The following is a 10,569-nucleotide window of genomic DNA, read 5'->3' as shown; positions in this document are numbered from 1 at the left end:
GGTACAATTTAAAATTCACCCCTGCCCCATCACCCATGGCGGGTATGGTTTTTATCCCCATCTTTGTCCCACCACCCGCCAAACCGAGACCCATCCCCGGCCTAGTGGGGTGGGGATGGGCCGGGTCTCCTACTTGACCCACCCCACTGACATCCCTAGGCGTATCACCACCTCCAACCACCCAAAACACCGCTTTCAACCCCATCCCCACCCAACTATCCGAACCACACCACTATCCACCTTAACCGAAACACCCCACCACATATCCTAATCGAACCATACCCCTCCTAGCTCTAACCTAACCAGACCCACCACCTTAACCACCCCATATAACCCTAACCCTCCCAAACTAAACCTAGATCTAAAACCACCCACCACGGCCCACTTAAACCCAGATCTAAACCCACCCACCACGGTCCACCTAAACCCGACCCACCCACCAAGAAAAAAAAATAATAATCGAAAATAATTATAAAAAAAAAAAAAAAGCCACCACATCCGCACCAGCCACCACATCCACACCCACCACAGCAACGAGCCAACAACCGACAGTATTTAAAATAAAAAAAAATATTTAAGAGTCGAAAAAATACCTTAATAACCGAAATTGGCTTTGAATTCTTGAATTTGGTTTAAATAGGCCAAATTCGACCATGAAAAGTTTACATCTTGACTCTTCATTGTCAAATTTGACCAAAAAACCATTAATATCTATAACATCGAGAAAACAACACCCATATATTCAGACCAAAAAACCATTAAAGAGTCTAGATCCCACCTTTGAGAAAAAAACCCATTTTTTCCGTCGAGAAGAAAAGAGATGAGGTGAAGAGAAAGAGAAACAAAAGGAGGAGGAGAAGGGAAGAGAAGGAGGAGGAGAGACGAAGAGAAGAGGAAGAGAAAAGGAGGAGGGGCGGAGGAGAGAGGAAGAGAATAAGAAAGAAGAAAAGAGAAGGAGGGGGCGGAGGAAAGAGAATACAGAAAATAAGAAATGAAGGGGGAGGCGGGTTCATTTAGGGTTTTAAGAGGGAAGGTTTTTTTTTATATATATAATTATATTCCGACGGAATATTCCGTCGGAAATTTCAGACGGATTTTAATTTCGTCGAAAAGCCCATTTATTCCTACGGATTTATATTCCGTCGTAAATTTCCGACGTATTGTTAAACCGACAAAATAAAAATCCGTCGGGATTTCATGTCTGTCGAAACCAGTCCGTTAGAAATCAGCCTGTTTCTAGTAGTGGGCTTTTATACAATTTTGATACAAGGCTTTATATTTGGGCAAAATTAATAGGTTCGGTTTCGTGTACCCTATAGGAAACCTGTACTAACAAGATACTCTACAGGTTCGCTAGGTCTAGAATTTTATTACCCGAAATCGAAACCTATTGCAATAGGTTCCCAATTTTATTACTCGGAACCAGTACTTGATCTACAGGTTTCGGGTTTGGGATTTGCGGTTCCGAACAAGTTTCGATTCTAAGTCACGGTACCTTGAATTTTAGCTCACTTTGCTCACCCCTAATTATCACCAAAACAAATTAATTAAATTAAATTATTATTCTTTTATTAACCATGTGATTTAGGACGTGCACGTTATCATCAACTGAAAGACGACTGGTAATTTTAAATTGTTGCCTTACGATTTATGAAACCAATTTTGGATATACGCAAGCGATTGGATATTTTATTAGCTCAAGAACATTATATAACCCAATTATATTACTTAGATCAATTACAAGTAAAATAATTATCCATTTCCATTAACACAGAGTGGCGTTCACTCACACTGCCCAAATTAAAGTATGGCTTCAATTTATTTGTTAGGCGTTACTACTCTCACAATATTCACCTTCTTTATTTTTAATAAAATTATAAAGTATGGTCGTAATTCAAATCATCCCCCAGGTAATGTTGGGTGGCCGATCTTAGGTGAAACTATAGAATTCTGTTCAAACCCTAAAAAATTTGTTCATGATCGAATGACGAAACACTCCACAGACATCTTTCAAACCTCATTTGGAGGTGATAAAGTGGTCTTCTTTTGCGGTCCATCAGGTAACAAGTTCATCTATTCAAATGAAAATAAATTTACGAATTGGTTACCAAAGAGCATTGCTAGAGCCTTTTCACTAACTAATGTTGATAATAAGTCGCGTCATTGGAGATTTTTCATGGAGCACTTACACAACTTCCTTAGGCTCGAATCCCTGCAAGATTGTGTAGGCGTTATGCATTCAAGGGCAAGCGAGCACTTGGAGAAGCATTGGGTTCCTTATAACGAAGTTAAGGTCCAACCTTTATCGAAAGACTTCACTCTATCTAATGCTGTCCATCTTTTAATTAGCTCAAACGAAGATCTAGCAAGGGAAATCGCCGAACCCTTCTACACTTTGGCTGAGAGGGTTCTTTCGGTGCCAGTAAATTTGCCTGGTACATCCTATAACCAGGCTTTGAAGGCGTCGAAGGTTGTTAAAGGCAAGCTTGTTGATCTAATGAGGAGTAAGAAAGAAGAAATATTATCAGCAAAGGAAAATAATGTGGATATCGAACTCGTTGGCAAAGAGCTGCTGAGTAAACTGTTTATTGCTTCATATGAAGAAGATTTCAAATCTATTTGCGACGAGGAAATAGCGGGTCAAATGATTGGTCTCCTATTTGCAGGGTTTCATACTACGAGTACTTTGATCACATTTATAATAGATTATCTTGCTCGATATCCTGATGTTTATGCAAAAGTCTTACAAGGTATGTTTTACTCCTAATAATTTAACTTTTATAATTATTTACGCATAACGTTAAATATTAACTAATTTTGAGCCCGTGCGATGTCTAGTTTGTTTATTAATAAGACATGGAGTAAACATTTTATCTATATGCCAAATTTTAAACAACTTAGTGATATATTTTTAAACGAATTTTATGATGAAAATAGTACTGAATTATAAGATATTTATTAAAATTTATAATTAATTTTGTATATATGAAATATTAGAAGTATATCGGCAATAAACACAATACAATATTTTTATCTTAAAAACAACTATCCAAAATTCACTTACTTAGCTTATGCATGTGTCTCAATATTACCTATTTGTCGCCTACGCGGCTCGAGACTTGGTGAAAAACTGGAATGTCAAGTGTCGATGTCTTTTGGCTGCGAGACATACTTTATATATTAGTGATATGATATCCTCGCTTGTATGTATGTATGTATGTATGTATGTATGTATGTATGTATAAATGTATGTATGTATACATATATGTATATGTATGTATGTATACATATATATGTATATGTATATATAAGAAACTAAGAAATAATTATTTACTTTAGTTAACTATTTAGGCCCCCTTTAATCACCAACCTAATTCTACTTAATTCACTTGTAACCAAAATAAACTCCATTTTCTTACCTTTAATAATTTACTTTAGTTATTTAGCGCCCCCCCCCCCCCCCCCCTTTTTTTTTTTTTTACCTCTTTTCCCAATCGTCAAAGATGATTTAAGCGAGATATATGTATAATGTTAATGTCTATTGCAACCGTCCTAAAAACGCATTTTGATAAGCTATATTGATTGCTAGAGCAATTGGAGATAGCACAATCGAAAAAGAAAGGGGAGCTATTGAATTGGAAAGATATTCAGAGCATGAAGTATACATGGAATGTGGCATGTGAAACCATGAGATTAAAACCTTCTGCGGTTGGAGGTTTCCGAGAAGCCATCACCGACATCTCCTACGCCGGCTACACTGTCCCAAAGGGAGCGAAGGTACGTATGCTACTAGGTTTTTTTAAATTTGTTTTATTTGCAACAAATTATCCTACTAGGAGTGAAGATACGTATGCTACATTAGAGCTGTCAACTCAGGTAAATGGGTCGGGTAAGTGCGGGTTGTGTCAACTCGGGTCGGGTTAATTTCAATAAATGTCGAAACCTATGTGGTTCGGATTGGGTCATGCTTGAGTCGGGTCACATCGGGTCATACATTTTATCTAGTTTGGGTTCAGTATAGGCCAGGCCAATAATAGGTTTGGTTACATTCGGGTTGGGTGAATAATATGTCAGGTTTAATTCGGATTTTCATGGGTTAAAACGAGTTAGGGTCATTCTCGAGTTCGAGTCGAGTTCAATTCCAGTCAATAATTTGCGGGTTATAGTCAAGTCATCGGGTCATTCTCTAATTCGTAAAAGTTAATAATTTGCGGGGTATAATCAGGTCGGGTCATTTTCAAGTCGGGTCATTCTCGGGTTCAAGTCAGGTTTGGTTCAATCAATAATTTGTGGTTTACAATTAGGTTAAGACATTTCATCCAAGTTGGGTCATGTGCGGGTTCAGGTATCTAATATTGGGTTAATCTGAATTTCGGGTTGATTTCAGGTCAGGTCATATCGAGACCGGATACATTTTTAGGTCGGTTTGTTAACTATTCATGTAATGACGTTCACGTTTAATCATTATCAATTTCTTCATTTATTGTAAGACAAATAATTTAGATAAGTTTAAATTCGAGCTAATTAGTTCAAATAAATTTAGATAAGATATACATAATAAGTGACAACATATCTATATAACTATACTTTGACCAATATTAATAAGGTGGCCTAAATTGAATTTAAGTTGATTTGAAATCGGGTGTAGTCAATAACAAGTTAGGTTGAGTTCAAAACGGGTCAGGTACAATTCGGGTTGAATTTTGGTCTGGTCAATGGGTCAATAACAAGTCGTGTTGATTACGGGTCGAGTTAGTAACAAATCGGATTGAATTTCGGGTTGGGCTAGTATAGGTTGGGTAAAATTTAGGCCGGGTTAGTAACAGGTCGAGTTAAATTTGGGTCGGTACGGTTTAATAACAGGTCAGTTAAATTCGTGTCGGGTTAGTAACATGTCAGGTTAAATTCGGGTTTTGACAGGTTAAAATGGGTTTGGGTCAATCTCGGTTGAGGTCGGGTTTGGTTAAGGTGAATAATTTATGGGTTATATTCAAGTCGGGTCATCTCCAGGTCGGTTCATGTTCGAGTTCGGGCCTCAAATACTCGGGTTAACTCGGGTCTAGGGTTGGTTTCAAGTCAGGTCATATTGGGTTCGGGTCACCATTTTTCCGAGTTCAAATAGGTCGGTTAATGATCAGGTTCGGGTCGGGTTAGCAATTGACAACTCTATGCTACATTGTCCCAAAAAGCCTTTATCGCAAATATTTTTTTTTTTTTAAATAATAAACATAGCCTTTAGGGCTATATGAGGATTAAGCAAGATTATACTACATGTGTTTCTAGATTATACTACATGTGTTTCTGTTTCTTTTTTTTTTTTTTTTTTTTTTCCCTTCCCTGAGAGCACGCTAGATGTACCAATTCATAAAGGTTTGGACAAATTGTCCATAAGTACATAGGAAGCAATATCGGGAGGACAATGACATTCAATTCTCATACTTGCTCTAGACCAAAGGGTACTATCCTAGCTAGGTGATGAGCGACAGAGTTCCCATCCCTACGAACATGTGATCAAGAAACCAAATCAAAGTTCTTACAAGTAAACATAACATCATCTAAAACAGAATCTAAACGTATGATCCTTCGGACATAATAATCTATCTACACATTTCTTTTTAATTTGCAACGAAGTATACGAGACATAAAAAAAAAAACTCATTTGCTACAAATAAAATGAAACAAATCTAGTACATTAATTACATTGATGTAAGCATGATCTTGTCAAAAAATTTCAAATCTAATATATATATATATATTTAAAGGGAAGTTTTTCCCCAAGTTTTTAGAGAGCCACGAAGGATTAAATTTTCTTAGCGCGCCATGTAGGATTATAAATTTAAGTAGTAACCAATTAAATAAGAGATTATTAATTTCTTTTACAATTAAATAATTCAAATGCCACGTAAGCAAAATTGGCGAATGAGATTTTAAAGTTTAAATTAATTAAATAAAAAATATTATCTTTTGATATTAGGAATTTTATCTAATGTTCTAAAACTAATATAATAACAATTTTAATCACAAAAATATGAAAAATATTTTTTAAAAATAAATACTAACAAACTGTGCATCGCACGGGTTTCATCTAATATATATATATATATATATATATATATATATATATATATATATATATATATATATATATATATATATATATATATATATATATATATATATATATGAAAGCCAGGTAGGATTTAATTTTTTTTAGCGCGCCATGTAGGATAATAAATTTTAGTGGTAGCCAATTAAATAAGAGATTATTAATTTCTGTTATAATTAAATAATTTAAATGACAAATAAGTAAAATTGGCGAATGAGATTTCCCTGTTTAAATTAATTAAATACAAAATATTATAATTTGGTATCAGAAATTTTATCTAATATTCTAAAACTAATATACTAACAATTTGAATCACATAAATATGATAAATTTTTTAAAAAAAAAAAAATACTAACAAACCGTGTATCGCACGAGCTTCATATATATATATATATATATATTAGAAAGCCAGGTATGATTTAATTTTTTTAGCGCGCCATGTAGGATAATAAATTTTAGTGGTAGCCAATTAAATACGAGATTATTAATTTCTGTTATAAATCATTTAAATGTCACATAAGTAAAATTGGCGAATGAGATTTTTCAATTTAAATTAATTAAATATAAAATATTATAATTTGGTATCAGGAATTTCATCTAAATATATAACAAATTTTAGCACATAAATATATGTATAAAAAAAAATTATTTTAAAAAATTAAAATAAACCGTGCATCACACGGGTTTCATCTAGTTTATTCTATTCCAGGGTGTTTATGTGATAGGTATATGTAGTCCTAAGGGCTAGACATATAATTTCCCTTGTTTTACTTTTTTTTTTTTTTTTTTTTTTTTTTTGGCTGTAATAAATTTTTTTATTATCAAATGAAAGTTAAATGTATGATCAATGTGTAAGTTAAACGAAGCATCTAAATAGTGCGAAACGAAGGAAATCTTAACATACTTTGTAAGAAGTTAATATCGTTAATGCGGCATTTGACTTATAATAACATTGTTGATTATACTCACACTGTTTCAAAAAATTATAAAAAAAAAAAAAAAATAATAATAATAATTATAATAATAATAATAATAATAATAAAAAGAAAACTCAAAGAAGTTAAATAAAACAGGTAGTACAAAATAGGATAATTTGCCAATTACTACCGCAAGTTAATACCACTTTGTAAATTATTACCGCAAATTAAAAAAGTTGTGAATTACTACCGCAAAAAATTTTAAGATGTTGCGATTACTACCAAACCCTCATTAAACCCAAATATGACGTCATTATATCCCTTTAACCCGTGTTTGGCCATGGTTAAGGGATTTAACCAGCCCCCCCCCCCCAAAAAAAAAAAAGAAAATGGTTTAGGGATATAATGATGTCATGGTTAAGGGCTTTAACCATGGGTTAAAGAGATATAATGACGTCATAGTTGGGTTTAATGGGGGTTTGGTAGTAATCGCAACATCTTAAAATTTTTTGCGGTAGTAGTTCACTACTTTTTTTAATCTGCGTTAGTAATTTACAAAGTAGTATTAACTTGCGATAGTAATTGGCAAATTTTCCTACAAAATATTACAACTTCACAATCTCGAAAATTTTCTTACTGAAGGTTAATTATAAATTAAAAAAGTTAAATTGTGTTATCTTTGTATGATTTTTTTTTTTTTTTTTTTTTTTTTTTTTTTTTTGGTGAGAATCTTTGTTTGATTTATCAATGTCAAGTACTTTAAAAATAAATTAGGCTAATAGAAATTATTTAGTTTCTTTAAATTAATTGGATGCAAAGCCTTCTGATCCTAACTGAAAATTTGATTTTTAATAAATCAATTAAAGAAAAAATATATGATTCAAATGATGGATTCAATTTGGATTATTTGAGTAGATTTCGGTTTTAATCTAAGCCAAAAATTAAATTAGGGTATTTACAAACAACAAAGGGAGTATTTACGAGTTAAAACTGGGGCTGGGGGATAGCTCAGTTGGTTGGATCTTCTCTTCTTATTTCAGGAGGCCTAAGAAAACAGCATCCGCTCTTATATGGCTATCTAAATACCAAAAAATGGAGTATCTGCGAGTACTAACATTTAATTTTGTTGAATTAGGTACATTGGAATGTATATTCAACACAAATGGATCCAACTTACTTTCCAAATCCAGAAAAATTTGACCCTTCAAGATTTGAAAAAATATTGCCACCTCGTGCATTTGTACCCTTCGGAGGAGGATTGCGCATTTGCTGCGGGAGGGAGCTTGCGCGAATTAGTACTCTGGTTTATATACACAATGTTGTAATTCGATTTACACTTTCAAAGGCGAATCCCAATGAAAAGATAATTAATAACCCTGATCCCTACTCAGTTGACGGGTTGCAAATGCGCTTTAAACCACATGGAATTTAGTCCTTATTTATACCTGGTTTGGTATTAATGGTTGAAGTTATTATTATTTAAATATTTAGCTTGTTCATTTGAGCTGATATGAATTCTCTTCCATTTGCTTCACAGTCTATTTTGTAAACGATATAAATGGTGAACAAGTTTGTAATGTATTTCTTATATATGTTATATTTCAGTTGCAATCTAGTACAAAATTAACCTAAAGAAACACTTGTTGGTAACACTTTTTATATTGTCAATTTGCCAAATATTTAGGTAACACTTATGTAACACTTTTATTTTATGTAACAGTACACTTAATGTATCACTATGAAAAAAAGGTACTCCCTCCGTTTCAATTTGTTAGTCTCATATACTATTTTGGGAGTTTTAAAAAGATATACCCATATTAAATGTATTCCACTTTTAACTTAGTTTTTATTTCTTATTTTATTCATATTATATTCTGATTGGTTAGATTAATTGATTGTGAATCAATGACATGACTCTAAGTAAAGAAATTACTCCCTTGATTTATGCAAATATGACTAAAACTTTCCTTAAAAAAATCAAAAAAATTAAATAAGGCAAAACGATTTATGAATTGTTTTTTAATTTAATGTTAGATTCCAAATATTATCCTTTCTTATTTTATGTGATTGATTCCATATGGGACTATCTTATTGAAACGGAGGGAGTAGCATTTTAAGGCATCACTTTAAAATATGTATCACTAGATGAAGCCCGTGCGATGCACAGTTTGTTAGTATTTTTTAAAAAAAATATTTTTCATATTATGTGATTTTTGTTATTATATTAGCTTTAAAATATTTGATAAAATTCTTAATCTCAAAAGATAATATTTTGTATTTTATTAATTTAAACTTTAGTATCTTATTCGTCAATTTTGCTTACATGACATTTGAATTATTTAATTGTAAAAGAAATTAATAATCTCTTATTTAATTGGCTAATCCTACGTGGATTTCTAAATACTCGGGGAAAAACTCCCCTTTATATATATATACTAGGTGTAAAGCCTGTGCAATGCACGGCCTTGTATTTATTGTTATTTTTATCATTATTGTTATTATTATCTTTTAGATATTATTATATCACATGGCTTTATGTTTATATTATCTTTTAATTATTATTATTATATTATTATTATTATTATTATTATTATATTATTATTATTATTATTATTATTATTATTATTATTATTATTATTATTATTATTATTATTATTATTATATACGATTGATGTTGGGATAACATCATCGTAAATTATAATTTTCATGAAAATATAATGGTGCTACAATATAGTTCAGATCACGACAAAATACTCATATTATACAGTGGAACCAAAAATCAAAAGAAATTATATGATTGATTCAAAACTGTTATTTGGTCAAGTTTGCTTTCTCACAATGCAACATTAATGAAGCTAATGCAAGAAATACTTTCTACAATATCAACACACCAAAATTTCAGATGAGGCAGAAAGAATCAATTGAGCAAAGCAGATCTTTTTCATTAACCAAAAAAATTATAAAATATTTTACAAAACAAAATTTTACATTACGTACCTATAAAAATCTCCTGCATTGCACAGGCCAAAATATTTGAAAGATAATCTAATTATTTTCTAATATTAAGCGTATTGTTTGGTAATTAAGCATTAATCATTAATTAAGCAAAACTAATTCAACCGCAATATCTAACAAACCAAAGTAAAATGTAAATTACATATTTTACAAATTTACCTAAGCTTTCACTTTGAGTCTTCGGTGAATAATGTTGGCAGAATAATTATTTTTCCAACTCAATGTAGTCAACTGCACATAAATTAATAATCTCTTATTTAATTGGCTAAAACTAAGATTTATAATCCTACATGGCGCGCTAAGAAAATTAAATCCTACGTGGCTCTCTAAAAACTCGGGAAAAAACTCCCCTTTATATATATATATTAGATTAGATTTGTATCATTATAAGGTATCATTTGTGAAGTGTTACTTACTCCGCCGTCCTATGATATCTATTACTATATTTTTTTATTATTAATTAATTTACTCATAGCAATTACGAAACATTTAGAAGAATTTTTTTTTTTTTTTTTGGAAAACACATTCTCG

The 10,569-nt window shown here is 31.8% G+C and overlaps 1 pseudogene; it reads left to right on the top strand.

Moving 5' to 3' along the window:
- The first annotated feature begins 1,984 nt into the window (after positions 1-1,984).
- Positions 1,985-8,455, top strand: LOC145637164 (beta-amyrin 6-beta-monooxygenase pseudogene; annotated as a pseudogene).
- The last annotated feature ends 2,114 nt before the right edge of the window (positions 8,456-10,569 follow it).

This window comes from Chenopodium album, chromosome 6, assembly GCF_948465745.1.
Source record: "Chenopodium album chromosome 6, dcCheAlbu1.1, whole genome shotgun sequence".
Taxonomy (NCBI): Eukaryota; Viridiplantae; Streptophyta; class Magnoliopsida; order Caryophyllales; family Amaranthaceae; genus Chenopodium; species Chenopodium album.
Note: the sequence above shows the minus strand (reverse complement) of the source record. Positions and strands in the feature narration are given on the sequence as shown.